The sequence below is a fragment of the Pelophylax lessonae genome, assembly GCF_965119305.1.
Source record: "Pelophylax lessonae genome assembly, chromosome: 12".
Classification (NCBI taxonomy): domain Eukaryota; kingdom Metazoa; phylum Chordata; class Amphibia; order Anura; family Ranidae; genus Pelophylax; species Pelophylax lessonae.
The window spans coordinates 88,512,271-88,530,611 of record NC_138779.1 but is presented as its reverse complement, the minus strand read 5'-3'; the positions used below and the strand labels follow the sequence as shown (position 1 = coordinate 88,530,611).

The 18,341-nt window shown below is 47.5% G+C and overlaps 1 protein-coding gene across 1 annotated transcript in view; it reads right to left on the bottom strand.

Moving 5' to 3' along the window:
• SLC35E2B (solute carrier family 35 member E2B) overlaps positions 1–15,327 on the bottom strand; it is a 114,870-nt gene extending 99,543 nt beyond the window's left edge. Inside the window, exon 1 of the mRNA XM_082274113.1 lies at positions 15,182–15,327. The gene's annotated coding sequence lies outside the window, so the exon portion shown is untranslated. The remainder of the gene's footprint in view (positions 1–15,181) is intronic.
• Between the last annotated feature and the right edge of the window lie 3,014 nt (positions 15,328–18,341).

The window sequence follows — 18,341 nt, the reverse complement described above, 5'->3', positions numbered from 1 at the left end:
TGAGCACTGTCCCTTGGTTCCTCACCCTACCCACCTCCCAGTACCATCCCTTTTAGAAAAAACAGAACCAAGTATCATCTTGTTGTGCTAAATAATTTGTATAAAATGTGTTAATGATAACCAAAAAAAAAAGCAGTAAAATAGATCCCCTGCAGCCAGCAACAACAGATCCCCCACACACAATAGACTCCCCAGCAACAATTGGCTCCACCCCAGCAGCAATAGATCCCCATCCCAGCAGCAATAGACCCCATCCCAGCAGCAATAGACCCCACCCCCACCAACAATAGATCCCCACACAACAACAGATCCCCCCACACAACAACAGATCCCCCCACACAACAACAGATCCCCCCACACAACAACAGATCCCCCCACACAACAACAGATCCCCCCACACAACAACAAATCCCCCACACAGCAACAATGGACCATCCACAACAAAAGATCTATTCCAGCAACGTTATAACCCCCCAGCAGAAACAACAGATCTACCAGCAGCCAGCAACAATAGACCTCTCCATCAACAGTAGATCCCTACCAGCCACATAAGATCCTCAGCAACAATAGACCCTTACACAAAAACAGATCCCCACCAGTGACAATAGATCCCACAGCAGCCAGCACTAATAGACCCTCCAGCACACCCCTTGCTATGACATACATTTAGTGCTGGAGGTGCCGGAAACTGCGTTCTTCCAGCTGAAAAAAAGCCCTGTGCATAGGAAATTTACACGTGTAAATTGCCTTTCAGCACAGAGAACAATGATAGTTTTTAGTTAACCACTTAAGGATAAAGCCTATTTCTGACACTTGTTGATTACATTTTAAAATCAGTATTTGTTTTCTAGAAAATTACTTAGAACCCCCAAACGTTCTAGATATTTTTTTTTTTTAGCAGAGACCCTAGAGAATAAAATGGTGATCGTTGCACTACTTTACATCACACCGTATTTGCGCAGCAGTCTTACAAACGCAATTCTTTTGGGGAAAAAAATAATTTTTTTGATTTAAAAAAAAGAAAACCGTAAAATTAGCACAATTTTTTCTATAATGTGAAAGGTAATGTTACGCTGAATAAATTGATATCCAACAAGTCATGGTTTAAAATTGTGCATGGCTCATGGAATGGCGACAAACTTTGGTACCTAAAAACCTCACGTGCGGTTTGAACACAGTTTCCATATGTGGGCGCAACTTGCGTATGCATTCGCATCTGCGCGCAAGCTTGGAGGAATAAGGCAATTTAAAAAAAATGTTTTTCTTATTTATTTTACACTGTCCATTTTACTTTTTACAATGTCCATTTAAAAAAAATATTTTTTTTAATCACATTGATTACTTTTATTACTATTACAAAGAATATAAACATCCCTTGTAATAGAAATAAGCATGAAAGGTCCTCTTTAATGTGAGATCTGGAGTCAAAAAGACCTCAGATCTCACATTTACACTTAAAAGCAATACTAGAGAAAAAAAAGTTATTTTTCTATGAAAAAAGTGGGCCCTTTAAGGCCGAAGGGCGGAAGTGATGCTTGACGTTGTTCCAGTCGTCCAAGGGCATAGAGTCGAGTGGGAGCCATCTTGCCCTCACTCGAATTTCTGCCAATCTGTACACAGGATTGGATCATTTCCGCCGCTGTCGATCCCTCAGGTAAGCGGCAGAAACAACTGGGAACCCATAAAAGTGATCCCATGGCGAATCCACCTCTGCCCGCCGTTTAAAAATATTCGGGGGTTATTGAAGTTTTTCTTTGTGCAGCAGCCCCCCTAAGGTCAATTTCTGTCCAGCGATGTCCATGAGTGCCTCGTCCGTCTGGGACTCTCCTTCCTGATTGGATGAAACACAGCAGTGGTGCCATTGGCTCTCATTGCTGTCAATCAAAGCCAGTTAGCCAATGAAGAGAGAGGAGGCTGAATGGATACACAGAGCAGCGGCCCAGGTGCCCCCATAGCAAGCTGAGGAACCCGAGAAGAGGAGGATCTGGGCTGCTCTGTGCAAAACCATTTCACAGAGCAGGCAAAGTAGAACATGTTTGTCATTTTTAGAAGAAAAATAAAGGAAAAAAAAAATGAGACTTGACAATAACTTTAGAGCATATCTAAGACCAATTTTGTTTTCATTTTGAATGGAAAGAGTATAGAATGGGTAAACATCTATGGCACAATAGGGAGATTTTCCTTCACTTCCTATTGTGTAAACACAACAGGAAGTGAGACGGAAACTATCCAAGGTGAAGGAAATCCCATATTAGATAGAGCAAGTGTCCTCATAGGAAGATTTTTCTTCATGCCCGCTTTGGTCATAACTACTTTGGTGACAATTTTGGATTGTCCTTTATTTTCAGTCGCAGTGAGAGCGGTCACATATCTCTTCTGCCTGCTGCCAGTCTTTTGGGCTTTCAATTTGCGGTGAATGATAATGGATATCCCCTGATTTTTTTTTTTCCCAAGAAAAAACTGTGCCAAAATGGTAAAAAAATATATATTTTTTTTTAAATTTAGCTGTATATTTCTTGTTACTACCATAACCTTCCACTAGAGATGCAGAATTAATCGTATGAAAATCGCGATCTTGATTTCTCCCCCCCCCCCCCCGCAATCTCAATCCCCAATTTTCACGATTCTCAGTGCAGTCATAATGAGTTAAGATGACATATAGCCAGACATCCCAAGTCTCCAGCATGCAGGTTGTTGCGGCTGCCTGACACCGGGGGGATATCCCGGCTGTCTGTGTCAAAGCTCAGTTAGAACGGAGCCGATGCTTCCTGTGTACCTGAGGAGAGCTACAAGAAGCATCGGCTCTGCGCCGCTCCTCATACTCACTCTTCACCAGCATTTCCCGCAGCAGTGCCCGCCAGTCAGCAGTGCCCGCCAGCATTCTTAGAAGCAGTACCTGCCAACAGTACCCACCAGCCAGCAGTACTGGGGTGCAACTAGCCCCCAGCACATGATTGTAAGTATCCCAACATGTGCAGCGTTTCTAAATCCTATCACCATGACCACTTCAAATCACTGAAGTGGTCATGGTGGTTAGAGTGTTCCTTAATTATCTCTCAGAAGAAGTAAGCCTCTGTAAAACTAAACTGATTGCATTTCATTTGATCATCCTCTAGTTGTGTTAAATTGGTGGGGGGAGGGGGTGCAGAGTGGCACCTCCCTGAAATTAGTTTTTGCAGGTTGGGACCCATGTCTGCATAGTAAAAATTACAATTACATTTGTGTAGATGCTGGGATCAAGGGTGTCCCCTGGCATCGGTATTGTGGTGGGATTGCTACGGTAGCTGGTACCAGAGGGGAAGCCATCGGCCACAGCGGAGTCAGCGTGGAACGCAAATGGCGCAGATACAGGAACGGAGGTCAGCTGAGAGACAACGTGATGCGGTGGATAGGCGGTACCGCATTTCTTCTTCAGACATAGGCCCCGGGGACACTGCACCCTTTATCACTCTCTGTGACGTGTATATTCATGCCATGCTTTTTATAATGTGAGCTGTCTTTATTTAACCCATTATTATCATGACAGAGGATGGGGGTAATGCTAGTCACTGCTTTAATTCAAATGGTAATAAAAAAAAGAAAAAAAAAATTATAATATATATCTTTAAAATAAAAACGAATTTTGAGAATCATGAGAGAATCGTGATCTTCATTCTAATCAAAAAATTGTGATTCTCATTTTTGCCAAAATCGTGCAGCTCTACCTTCCATCAAAGAATAACCTGAAATATGTTCTCCTGTTCCTGACAATTGCAGCAATACCACATATGTGTAGGTCAGTTGTTGTTTGTACCTTTTAAAACTTACTGACACTGATACTAATTTTAAAAAAAATTGGAAAAATAAATACTGCCCAAAATATACTGACTTTTGGCTCTTACTTGACCCAAACCCTAACACTGACCTACATCAAACCGAGAGAGGAGAGAGAGGGACACACTGGGTTTCATAGTGACTGATCACTTTGACAGCCAATCAGAGGCTATCGCAAGGATCATGTGACCCGGGAACCGGCAGTTCTAGGTCCTGATCATTAGTACGGGAACCGGGGCTCCTGCTGAGACCCCAGTCTTTGTGCTGGCAATGCACCTTGCGGCACACACAGATATGCAGCCCCACGGAAGAAAGCACAGTCCCCTAAGGCCACATATATGCATACTGTCAGCATCAAGGGGTTAAAGTAGAACTAAAGCCCCGTACACACGTACCGATTTTCGGCCGATCGGCCGATTGTAGGCTTGTTAGTATGATGCTTCAGACAGCCGACAGCGCATTTTCGGCCGAACAGAATCTGTCGTGCAAGCATTAAAATTTTTGTTGGCCAACACCAGAACGGCCGATTGTTCACCAGTCAGTACAGATTTCGGCCGACAGACAGCAGATTAGCAAGACTGGGCATACTCAGAAAAGAAAAAAACGGAATTTTTGTAAAATCTTACCTGTAAAATTCCTTTCTCTGAGTCCTCCGACTGTCGCCGCCTCTTCATATTCGTCACATATGGGGTATTAGACTTTGCTCCGAAGGAGTAGCTAGGCAACAGAATATGTTAATAAAGCTTTTAACATATCCAACCCTCAAGGGGTGGTCCCCTCAGTCAATACCCTCCTACTTCCTGCAACCATATCTCAGTTTTAGTGGAATAGCAGTAGAGTATACAACCAAACCCCAAAAGAGGGGCGGGGGCGGCGACTGTCGGAGGACTCAGAGAAAGGAATTTTACAGGTAAGATTTTACAAAAATTCCGTTTTCTCTTACGTCCTCCGACAGTCGCCGCCTCTTCATATTCGTCACATATGGGGACGTCCCAAAGCAGTGCAAACATGAGGGGTGGGAAACACATCCGCGCCGAAAGGCAACGCAGTTTCCACATCAAGAAAGGAACCTTACCAAAGGAAGGAAACCAGCTGGGCAACAGCAAAAAACAAGTGCTCAACAGGAGCAACAACCCAGGAAAAGGCAAAAACCAGGGGATACAAAACTTATCCCAACAACCAGGAGTCCCCAACAAGGGACCCTAGGGAACAGCCGCACTAAGAACCTTGCGGCCAAAGGAAGCATCCGCCGATGCCCGAACATCTACTTTGTAGAATTTTGTGAAAGTGTGCACGGTCGACCAAGTCGCCGCCTTACACACCTGGGCTACAGAAGCCCCATGACGACAGGCCCAAGACGTACTCAGAGATCTAGTAGAGTGCGCCTTCACAGGCACAGGGGGAACCTTCCCCTGCAAGGCATAGGCCTGTTCAATGGTCTGTCTGATCCATTTAGCGATGGTAGAGGCCGAAGCCGCCATGCCCTTCCGAGGACCCTCTGGAAGAACAAACAAGGAGTCAGTTTTACGAAAAGACTCAGTCGATCGAAGGTAAACCCTGATCGCCCGAACAACATCCAAAGAGTGCAATCTCACCTCCTGTGGATGTTTAGGCTTCGTGCACAACGAAGGCAAGACAATGTCCTCATTAAGATGGAATTCCGAAACACGCTTCGGAAGAAAGGAAGGATTAGGTCGCAAGACCACCTTATCCAAATGAATAACCAAGTACGGAGACTTGCAGGACAAAGCCGCCAGTTCCGACACTCTGCGAGCCGAAGTGATCGCCACCAAAAAGGCGACCTTTTTGGATAACATAGACAACGAGATCTCCCTGATCCGTTCAAAAGGAGCACGTTGTAACACAGACAGCACGAGATTCAAGTCCCAAGGGGGCAGAGGATCCCTCCTAGGAGGAACCAGATGCCGCACACCCTGAATAAAGGTGCCAACCAAAAGGTTGGATGCCACGGGACGTTGAAACAGAACGGCCAGAGCAGACACCTGACCCTTTATCGTAGCCAGCGCAAAGCGCTGATCAACACCCGCTTGAAGGAAAGACAGCACACGGGACACCGAGTACGTGCGGGGTGAAAACCCCCTGGACTCACACCAGGCAAAATAGGCCTTCCAAGTACGGTAGTAAACCTTCCCAGAGGAAGACTTCCTCGCGTTGATTAAAGTATGAACGACCTCCGGAGAGAGACCCCTCCCCTTCAGGACCTCGGTTTCAACAGCCAGGCCGTCAAAGCCAGCGACTGTAAAGCAGGATGGTATATCGGTCCTTGAGACAGTAGATCGTCTCGAAGAGGCAGACGCCACGGGGCGTCGACCGCCAGATTCACGAGGTCTGCGTACCAGGACCGGCGAGGCCAGTCCGGTGCCACAAGAATCACCGTGTTGCGTTCCGATTGAAACCTGCGAAGGAACCTGGACAGCAACTGGATCGGTGGAAACGCATACATCAGTCTGTACTGATGCCACGGGGCCACTAACGCGTCCGACGCGTCTGCCCGAGGGTCGCGCGTCCGTGCCACGAACCTCCTCACCTTGTTGTTGAGACGTGACGCGAACAGGTCCACATCTGGAAGACCCCACTTCGCGCACAACATCTGGAAGACAGCCGGGTGGAGAGACCATTCCCCCTGATCCAGGGTCTGGCGACTCAGATAGTCCGCCTGCCAGTTCTCCACCCCCGGAATGTGAACCGCCGTTATCGCCGGGACATGAGTCTCGGCCCAAGACAGAATGTCGGCCACTTCCCGAGCCGTTCGGGCACTCCTGGTGCCCCCTTGGTGGTTGATGTAGGCCACCGCCGTGGCATTGTCCGTCTGCACCCGAACCAGGCAGCCCTGCAGCCGGTCCGTCCAGCGACGAAGACAGAGACTTATCGCACGCAATTCCAGAATGTTGATCGGAAGGGAGGACTCCCCCTCCGACCAAGTTCCCTGGGCGGACAGAACGCCCAGAACACCACCCCAGCCCGACAGGCTGGCATCCGTGGTGATTACCGTCCACGAGATAGGACGAAACGACTTGCCCCCGGACACCATCGGGGACTGGAGCCACCACAGAAGATCTTTTCTGGTGCGATGACTCAACGAGATCTGAAGATCCAGAGATTGAGGTCGCCCGTCCCACTTGGACAGGATCTCCGCTTGGAGACCCCGCGTGTGAAACTGGGCGAAGGGAATCGCCTCGAAGGCCGAGACCATCAATCCCAGACATCTCATGCACGTCCGTAGAGACGAGTGCGGAACATCCCGGAGGGACCTGACTTCCTCCCGAAGAGTTCTGAGTTTGTCTTCCGGCAGGAAGACCTTCGCCTGCACCGAGTCCAAAATCATTCCCAGGTAGGGAAGACGAACCGACGGACTCAGTGCCGACTTTGGAAAATTTATCGTCCAACCAAACTCCTGCAGAGTTTGCATCGTGACAGACAGGTCCTGCTCCAGACCCTGGCTGGTCGCAGACCGAACCAGAATGTCGTCCAGATACCCCAGGACAGAAATGCCCTGGGCCCTCAATAATGCCAGAACCGGTGCAAGCACCTTGGTGAAGACCCGCGGAGCCGAGGCGAGGCCAAAAGGCAACGCCACGAACTGGTAGTGATCCTCCGCAATGGCAAATCGAAGGTACCTCTGGTGACCCTCGAAGATGGGGATGTGAAGATACGCATCCTTCAAATCGATGGAGGCCATGAATTCCCCCGGAACCAGGGCAGCCACCACCGACCGCAGGGATTCCATGCGGAACTTGCGAACCCGCACAGAGCAGTTCAGAGCCTTCAAGTCCAGAATCGGACGAACCTTGCCCTCCTTCCTGGGCACGGTGAACAGGTTTGAATAAAACCCCCGAAATCTGTCCCGATGAGGCACCGGAACCACCACTCCCTGAGCCCTCAGGTCCTGCACCGCCAGGTGTAAGTCCCGCAGGCGCTCCGGAGACAGTTGAAGATTTGAAGGAAAAAATCTGCTCTCCGGCCGAGAGAGAAACTCGATCTTGTAACCAGACCGAACGATTTCCTGAACCCATCTGTCCCGCACACGGGCCAACCAGGGCTGAAGAAAACCGAGCAAGCGTCCCCCCACCCCAAAACTGGGTGAGGGCGCCCCTTCAGGCCGAACTGTTATGGGCTGCAGGTCCGGATTGGCCGGACTTCTGCTTACCAGACCAGGGCTTCTTCTGAGAGCCTTGACCTTTGAACGGCTTGCCCTTGTAGTGCGGCCGAAAGGCACGAAAGGACCCCTGAGGGGGCCGAAAATTAGCATGCTTCTTCCCAGAAGCCCCCTTAGCCTTGGGGAAATGAGGCAAGAGAGTGCTCTTACCCCCGGCGATTCCCTTAATCAACACATCCAGGGACTCCCCAAAAAGGCGAGACCCATCATAAGGCAGATTGGCTAAGGTCTTACGCGAAGATTGGTCCACCGACCAACATTTTAACCAAACCAGGCGGCGAGACAACACCGCCACACTGTGCACCCGTGCAGCCAACGGAATCAGGTCCAGGTCCGCATCACACAGATACATGACACCCTGGTGGATCTGATCCACCATATCCAGGGTCGCCGGCGAGGCCGAGTCGGCCACCAAGACGCGCCTAAGCATCTGCGTCCAACTTGCGATCGCCTGGGCCGCCATGAGAGAAGCAAACCGAGCTTTAAGCATAGAACCCGTAACAGAATACGTATGACGGGCCAGAGACTCCAGTCTCCTATCTGTGGCATCACGGAAAATGGGTGACCCCTCTGCAGGAATCGCAGTGGCCTTGTTCAAAACCGCAATCGCATGATCCACTGGTGGAGGCACGCACCACCTTTCATCAGTGGCAGGTGAAAAAGGATAACGCAGCTTGAATCTACTTGGTACCGCAAAAGGTTTGCGCAGATCGCGCCATTGATCCTTAACAGCGCGCTGAAAATCAGCATTGCAGGGGAAAACCTGTGGCGTCCTGCGTTTCCTCTGCGTCCCATAAGCCGCCAAGGCAGCGGGGGGACACACTTCGTCCTGCAAACGCAGCGTTTGCTTAATAGAAGCAATCAACTCATCCATGATTGCAAGCTCTTCAGGCGAGCCAGGGGGAGAATTATCAACCCCCTCAACTTCAGCCTCCACCTCAGACCCCACTAGATCAAGAGAGGAGCGGGACCCCGATAGGGAAGCCCCTGCTAGAACAGCCCCATCACCTTCACCCTCAGAATCAGAGGAGAGCACAACTCTGGGCCTTTTGGTAGATTGAGCAGCCACCAGCATTTGCACCCGAGCAGCAAGGCCAGCCACAATAGTGGCTAAATCCCCCCCTGGGGGGGAAGCAGCGGTCCCCTGGCTTTCCACCAATACTGTAGGAAATTTGCCCTCCTGAGAATCCATTGCCCCTGTAATGCCAGACAACCAAGGGTTAACTGCCCCTTTCAGCAAGCGCGGCAAGCGCAGCCCACCGCGTCACACTAAGCACAATGAGACCCCCACAGGGAATATGTAAACTGAACACAGGCAATGGATAGCAAGAAACAGAAGGATAAAACCTGAGGAGACCCTCGCCGCTGCTGCTGCCTCGATCGGTGTTCCTGGGAAGAGGAAGTGATGCTGCTAGGGCGCTCTATGTAAACCTATGGAGGCTACAAGAAAATGGCCGCCATGCATGTAAAACATGCGGCCGGAGCGAGGGCAGGCAAAATGGCGTCTTTTGGCGCCGAAACCGTCGCTCCACAGTGCAGTAATGCACACATGTCTGTATGTAAAAAAACAGAACCGATCGCCGCAGCGATCGCTGTAAGTGCCCAAACATGCCATAAAACATGCCCCACAGCACACAGCTTTCCACACTGATCATGCTGACACCCATAGTGCCACACAACTCCCCCCCCCCCCCCCTTTGCAGCCCACAGCATGCAGCCGAGAGATAGGGAGACAAACAGTGTGCATAGAGACAGGTTACACAGTCCCAGACTGACACCCCTCCAGACAGACAGGTCCCCACATAAATACACTTACCTCACCACGGTGTGGGGGACCCGCACAGGCGAACAAGCCGCTACACATGAGGCAGGGAGAGTCGCATACAAGACGCTCCGAACGTGGGTTAAGAAACCGCACAGCGTCCAGTGAGGTAGCCACCTCACCAAGCATCCCTGCACCGAACAGGGATGGGTCGTTCACTGTGCCAGGAGCGTTACCTGGCTGAACGCTCGATGGCAGACTGGGAAGCCACTGACCCACGACCTGCGACCAGGGGGATCAGCCCGAGACCCAGTCCGCATGATCCTCTTCGTCCGAAGAACTAACTAACGCTGATAAAACAACAGCTAAGTAAAGGTAGAGAGAAAAACTCAAACAAAATATTAAAAAGAAGAAAGAGTCTGGGACATAAAGTCCCAGCACAGAGAGAGCCAGCCACTCCTGACAAGCTAGACATTAAAACTGAGATATGGTTGCAGGAAGTAGGAGGGTATTGACTGAGGGGACCACCCCTTGAGGGTGGGATATGTTGGATATGTTAAAAGCTTTATTAACATATTCTGTTGCCTAGCTACTCCTTCGGAGCAAAGTCTAATACCCCATATGTGACGAATATGAAGAGGCGGCGACTGTCGGAGGACGTAAGAGAAACACACGGAAAGTTAACCATCACATGACATCACTTCTGCAGTCGGCTGTTGTTGGCCGACAAAATTCGTGTGCAGTCTTTTGCAGTTTTCAACAGACACGACAGCCCTGGACAAAAGACGGCCGATCGTTCGGCCGATGATCAGTACGTGTGTACGGGGCTTAAAGGTAAATAATAAAAACTGCCAGCAGGCAGCTCTTTATTGCAGGAGACACGCAATGTCTCTTCAGCAAGTAATAAAAACTGCCTGCTTGCACTCTTCTACTGCATACACACTGAGCTGCGCATGTACAGCTCAGCGTGCCTTTCTGGCACATTCTGGCTGTGCTGGAATGGCAGACTCGCTGGTGCAGGCGCGGGATGACATTCTGTCACTGGCCAATCCAGAGGCCAAAAAGAAAAAACAGGCACCCGGATATTACAAGGGAGGAGAGGACAACGGCCGTCTAATATTTCTGAGAGTTTGGTTCTGCTTTAAAGTGGAACAAAACTTACATTTGCTCCAATGGTCCAATCCCTCACTGGCATCTTCAATGGCCAGCACAGGATGACGTCACTTCTGTGCATGCGCAGGAGACTGCCATTCCAGCACAAACAGACCGGGCCAGCTCAGTTCACATGCCGAAGAAGATAGAGAGCAGGGAGGTAGAAGCATCATTTTGCAGGTCTCTTCAGCATTAAAGACCCTGCCTGCTCGCTGTCTGTGACAGAGGAAATTTAGGTCCGCTTTGAGCCTAGGTTCACACTGATGCGGTACAGGATTAGCAGCGATTCCTGTACGTTTCCCATACTGCATCACAATCGCACTCATTCACTTCTCTACACTTATTCAAAGTGCTGAATTTAAAAGCTTGTGTGAGAGTTTAGAAAAAAGGGAGTGGAGAGCTGAAGTCACACTCTGCAGAGCTCCGAGAGCAGATTGGAGAAAAGAGACACACCCCCTTCACACAGCAGCAGAGCTGAGGCTGTCAATCAGCTGGAGGTCACTCCCCCGTCACCTTTTTTTCTTTTGGGGTCAGGAAAACTTGTCAGAAGTGACTGATGATGATGATAGTAGAGGAAGGAACCAGAAGATAGAAATTACAATCAGGCCCCTTTCACACTTGTACGTGACACGACCTAAAGCAATGCCTGTGTAATCTTGAGACCCTTTGGACCTCAAGTCGCATCAAAGTCGGACCAAAGTAGTGCAGGGACTAATTTGAAGTCACACAGATATGAATGGTTCTCACTGGAAACCATGGGGTACAACATGTCATGTGACTTTGCAGTCCCAAGTCACAGGACAGGTCACGCAAGTGTAAAAGGAGCCTTAAGGCTCATACACACTAAAAGAAAAAAAATCGGGCAAAATTTTTGTTCAAAGAACCTTCGTACGATTTTAGTGTGTCCAGAACTTTCAAACAGCCGATTCCAACTTTTTGTATGAAAATTATCGAAGGGAGAAACTCCCAAATTTTTCTCATATGGGAACACAACAAATGATTTTCCTTTAACCACTTAAGCCCCGGAGGATTTGGCTGCTAAAAGACCAGGGGGTATTTTGCGATTCGGCACTGCGTGACTTTAACGAACAATTGCGTGGTCATGCGACGCTGTACCTAAACTAATTTGACGTCCTTTTTTTTCCCACAAACAGAGCTTTCTTTTGGTGGTATTTGATCACCTGTGCGATTTTTTGATCATGCACTATAAACAAAAAAATAGCGTCAATTTTGCAAAAATAACAATATTTTTCACATTTTTTTATATGAAATTCCCCAAAAAAAATGTAAAAATCAAAATTTTTTTAACATTTTCGGCCAATTTGTTTTATGCTACATATGTTTGGTAAAAAAAAAAAAAAATTCGCAAAAAGTGTATTTTTATTGGTTTGCGCAAAAGTTATCGCGTTTACTAACAAAGGGAAAGATTTTTGTCATTTTTGTTGTTTTTTTTTTTTAACGCATAATGGCAGCGATCTACGATTTTTTTTGCGGTACTGTGACATTGCGGCGGACAGATCGGACCCTTGACTGACATTTTTGACACTTTTGGGGTTACCAGTGACATTTCTGCAGTAATCAGTGCTATACATATGCACTGTTACTGTAAAAATACACTGGTAGTGAAGGGGTTAACTTTATAAGAGAGGGAGGGGCTGTGTGTGTCCCTAGGGGCGTGATTCTTACTGTGATTGGCTGTGGCTTGAGCTGTAGGAACACTGATCAACGGTCCTACATTGTAGAACTGTGTGATCAGTGTTTCTACACCGGGGAGAATGACAGGTGGCTTGTTTACATAAGCCACCTGACTTTCTCCCTCTCCCCCGACGATCGCCGAGTGACCGGCGGACATCGGGTCCCCGGTCACGCGCGCGGGGGGGGGGGTCCGGGAGCGCGCCTCCGCCGCCGCGCGCTCCCTCCCCAGAGCCTCACAGGCTAGCGACGTAGACCTACGTCGCTCTGCCTGTGAGGGGCTGACTGTCGCAGTAAATATACTGTGAGCAGTCGGCAAGCGGTTAATGTGTACCTTTTAGTATGACTTTCGTACAAGAAAAATCAGAAGAGAAATGACGATCAGAAACAATAACAAAAAAAGCCTTTGTCGTATGAGAATTTTCGGACAAATTTTCATTCATCGGTTTTCCTTTTGCTGTGAAACTAGGAAAATCGGATGATCGTTCGCCTGATTTTCTTATAGTGTGTACTCCACTTTAGGCTCCATTCACACTTGTACGATTCCAAAGTTGCGCCGACTTTGGAGTGCAACTCTGATGCAGTTTTGGATGGATGCAACTTGCATAGGACTTTGGCTTTGACCAGTGATAATGGACAACTGTTGCATTGTAGAACAGTCAGGTACTTCTTTCAAGCATTGAACTCTATGGCCCTCAAGCTGCATGAAAGTCGGACCAAAGTAGTGCATGAATTACTTTCAATTCGCTGCAACTTTAAGTCGCGCATAAATGGTGATCATTGGAAAACATGGGGAACGACTTGTCATGCAACTGTGATGATCCAAAGTAGCATGACAAGTTGCACAAGTGTGAATAAAGCCTTAGTCCCGGTTCACACCGGCATGACTTGTCATGCAATGTGACAGTCTCAAATTGCATAACAAGTCGCAGTCTATTTTCGGCAATGGTACTGTTCATGTCGCAGCAATTATGGAAAAAGGTTCCTGCACTACTTTTTGGCAATTTAATTGTGACTTGCATAGATTTCTTTACGTAGTTACATAGTTAATCAGGTTGAAAAAAAGACAAGTCCATCTGGCTCAACCAATAAAAAACAAAAAAGAAAACCCAACCATACAATCCCATATATACAATTCCATATATACAATCCTATATATACAATCCTATACTGTACGCACACAGTTGATCCAGAGGAAGGTGAAAAACCCCAGCAAAGCATGATCCAATTTGCTTCAGCGGGGGAACAAATCCCTTCCTGATCCACCGAGAGGCAATCTGATATTCCCTGAAAGTTGATTCCCTGAATCAACTTTACCTATTAATATTAGTACCCAGTATATTATGTACACCTAGGAAAGAATCCAGGCCTTTTTTAAAGCAATCTAGTGAGCTGGCCAGAACCACCTCTGGAGGGAGTCTATTCCACATTTTCACAGCTCTTACTGTGAAGAAACCTTTCCTCATTTGGAGATGAAATCTCTTTTTCTCTAGACGTAAAGAGCAGCTCCTTGTCCTCTGATGATCTTAACCACTTTCCGCCCGCTCACCGTCAAATGACGACGGAGTGGTGCGGCTCTCGTTCTGGGAGGACGTCATATGATGGTGCCCCAGAACGACCGCTGTAACGCGCCTGTGGGGGGCGCACAGCGTGGCAATCGCGCCATGTTCCTAGGACACGGCGCGACCCCGATCTTGGTAAAAAGCCATTGACGTGGCTCTTTACCAATGTGATCGGCTGTGTCCTATCACAGCCGGTCACATGTAAATTAAATGCGGAAGGGCCGTTTATCGGCACACCTCGCCTCACAAACTTTCAGAGTGTGTGACAAGAAGAGCCGATCAGCGGCTCCTCCTCAAAGGGGAGCCCAGGACAAGTTATCAGGGCACTGAATATCAGTGCCCTGATTACAGTAAAGCAAAAGCAGTGCCCATCAGTGACAAATAAGTGCCCATTAGTGATGCAAATCAGTGCCTGCTCATCTGTGCCGCCCCTCAGTGCCACCTATCAGTGCCTCCTCATCAGTGCCCATAAGTGCCACCTCATCAGTTCCTATCAGTGCCGCCTCATCAGCGCCGCCTATCAGCGCACATCAGCGCCGCCTATCAGCGCACATCAGCGCCGCCTATCAGCGCACATCAGCGCCGCCTATCAGCGCACATCAGCGCCGCCTATCAGCGCAGCACATCAGCGCACATCAGCGCCGCACATCAGCGCACATCAGCGCCGCCTCATCAGCGCACATCAGCGCCGCCTCATCAGCGCACATCAGCGCCGCCTCATCTATCAGATCCTTCACTATGGATCCCCCAGTTCTAATCCCCCTAGTATGTATGATGCATGCATATTCTTCAATTTCTGTGAAAAGATGTCGCAAGCTGCAATCAAATCGCCAGTGCAAGTCACACTGATGTGCAACTTTAAAAATCGCGCTGAAGAGGTAAAACAAGCGGAAAGGCTGCAACAACACCAGTGCTCTATCAGCAAACTAACAAGCAATAATACAAAGGGGAGAACTGACATGAGTGGCCAGAGCCAGCACTGTGTATATCTGCCCTCATATACACCATAGAACTATCCATTACCTGTGTGCAGACAATGCCAGGCCTGCCTGTTCATCCTAGGTTCAGGCTCCCCCGGATACGGTTGGATGAGCTGGCAGCGGCCTAAGCCTCCTCCAGAAGCCGGGGACTTTCCTGGCTGACGTGAACTCTCAAGCTCGTCCACAACTAGAAAGAAAGCGCTCTTCAGCGATAAAAGAAAGCAGAAGGAGCTCAGCGTGCAATCACCTCCCACCACAACACACAACGCCTGACCCTGTCCTCCGTAGTGACGCGACAAGCGCACACCAATCAGAATCATCGGCCACTGACAACACAAAGCCCGAGCACCAGGCTGCTGCCATAGACTCGCATTACAAGCCTGACACCTAGTGGCAGCCTTTATGTATAGCACAATGAAGTTTACTTATAAATACGTCATATGTTCTGCGACTTAAAGAGACCCTGTCACCAACTCAACACACTGCAAATAGAAGCACAGAAAAATTAAAGCGTAACTCCACTTTTGTTGAGAAAAAAAACATTCCCCTCTGGGTGATCTCTGTACATTACAAGGATTTTAACCACTTCTGGACCAGAAGGATTTGCCCCTTTCCTGACCAGGCCATATTTTGTGATTCGGCACTGCGTTACGGACATTTGCGCAGGCGCGCGACGCTGTACCTAAATAAAATTGATGTCCTTTTCTTCCACAAATTGTGGGTGGTATTTGATCATGTGTGCAATTTTTATTTGTTGCGCTATAAACAAAAAAAAAAAAAAAAGGAAAATTCTGAAAAAATATATATATATTTTTCACATTTTGCTATATAACATACCCCAAAAAAATTTAAAAATCCAAATTTTTTTAACATTTTGGGCTAATTTGTTTTCTGCTACATATTTTTGGTAAAGAAAAAATCACAATAAGCGTATTTTGATTGGTTTGCGCAAAAGTTATCGCGTTTACTAACTACGGGAAAGATTTATGTCATTTTTATTGTTTTTTTTTTTTTTTTACTAGTAATGGCAGGGATCTGCGATTTTTTGCAGGACTGCGACATTGCGGCGGACAGATCGGACCCCTAACTGACATTTTTAACACTTTTAAGGGTACCAGTGACATCACTACAGTAATCAGTGCTAAAAATATGCACTGTTACTGTAATAATGACACTGGCAGGGAAGGGGTTAACAGTGTGGGTGGTCAAGGGGTTAAATGTCATAGTTGCCGACATTTAAAAAACATTTCCAGGGACACTTTGCAGCCCAGCTATCAATTACCACACCCACTTCCCTGAAGCTCCGCCCACTCAGCATAATTAATCTCCGCCTACTTATCAGATTATAAGGTCTACTCAATATAGAGAGAATTGCAGGAAATTAAAAAGGGAATTTCAAATTTAAGGCCAAAGTAGCAGAGTTGGAATAATTCTCCTATTCAGCTGCACTACTTCTGTGTAACATTTATGGGCAGCCTGATTAACAGGCGCTTCTAGGGACAATATAAATTACCTGGGACAGGCTCCTATCTGCAGGGACTGTCCCAGGAAAAAAGGGACAGTTGGCAAGTATGAAATGTGAGCCTAGGGGAGTGATTCTAACTGTGGGGGGCGTGGCTTGTGAAATGACCATAGAGACCTGTGTACCTATATAGAAGGATCACATGGGCTATATGATCATTCCAGGGAGAAGAACAGTCAGCTATGTTTACAACAGCTGACCGTTCTTCTCTCTCAGCGGGGAGCGATCACGGGTATCAGGCGGCCTTGGCTTCCCCGCTGACGAGCGAGAGCACACGCCCCCTAGCCTCCTGCGGGCGACCAACGTATAGGTACATCGGTTTGCCCAGGAGCGGCTGCCTGCCGCAGTATGTTGTAGGGGGTTGTGATTCTCAGAACCTAGATTGTTTCCCATGTATGTGAATGTTTTGAAAGGGTTTTGGTGCCTCAGGCCAAAATGTAATTGGGACTTTATCGGCTAATAGCAAGATTTATATAAGAAATTATAATAACATATAATAATTTATTATAATTATAATTATTAAGTAAAGACACAGGAAGCATTATTTACACACAGTGGTGGTGTGTTGGGTTATAGACCCATTTGTGAAAGTGAATACGTTTAGAAGTTGGTGACAAAGTGATATGGTGACTTTGGAATATTGCTCTCTGCTGTTCCGTGCTTGAAGACCAGCTTGGAAATGTGCAGAGAAGGAATATCCTGAATTCCAACGCGTTTCGGCTTTTATATACAGAAATGCCTTTGTCAAGGATGGTTTCACCATATCTGTAATCATAATAAGCACGGTCAAAAAATATGCATGCCAAAGGGGTAGAATCCCATTGTTGCATAGTTTTAGAATACATACATTTTTTGTGTGCCTGATCCAAGGTAAGTGATTTTCCTCTGATCCTAGACTTCACACTGAGAACTGTGCAGATACTGCTGTTAGTAATATATAATGGTAGTAGGTGTGTTAATGCCAACCAAAATCGGTATATCCCTTAAAATGGTAATAACGATAATAGTAGGTACTTACTAACAGTAGAAAGTATTTTCAGCTATACTGGTCCAATCCAAAAAGGATTTTCAGTTGTATAACGTTTTTGCTATCAAAAATGAAAGAAATAATAAATAATGAAATGAAAAAATTGAAAAATAAAAAATAAAAAATAAATAATAATAAAAAATAAATAAATAAATGAAAAAATGGGGGGTTGGCAGTATTCAAAACAGAAGTTTTTTTATTTCGGTGAAGGAATAAATGTATTGGTGAGCTTTTGTAAAAAGAAAAATGACTGGGAAGGCTCCACAGTTTTTTAACTAACTCACTTTTGTGGTCCGCATAAGTCATCAGAAGGGTTAATCCAGGAGCAATGTTCCGTGAGGTCTGCCTCTCTCCCTCACCAAGAGGAAAGTGGCGCCTTTCTCAGTTTCCCGGCCTTATATCGGCGGGCGCTGCGTGATGCCACGTATACACATCCGAGTTGCGGGTGTGTGTTCTGGTGCGCATGCGCCAAACAGGGCTGCGCGCGCAACCAGGGTCCGTGTAGTGTTGAAGCCGCCGGAGCGACCGCCGACACAAGGAAAGAGACCCATCCCCCGTGGGGGATGAGAGGGAAGAAAATGTGCCGCCCTCTGCTGGTTCTTGGTGGCCCCGGTTTGAAAAAAGACCGGGGCTACTTGTGCCGGGTGTGATTGT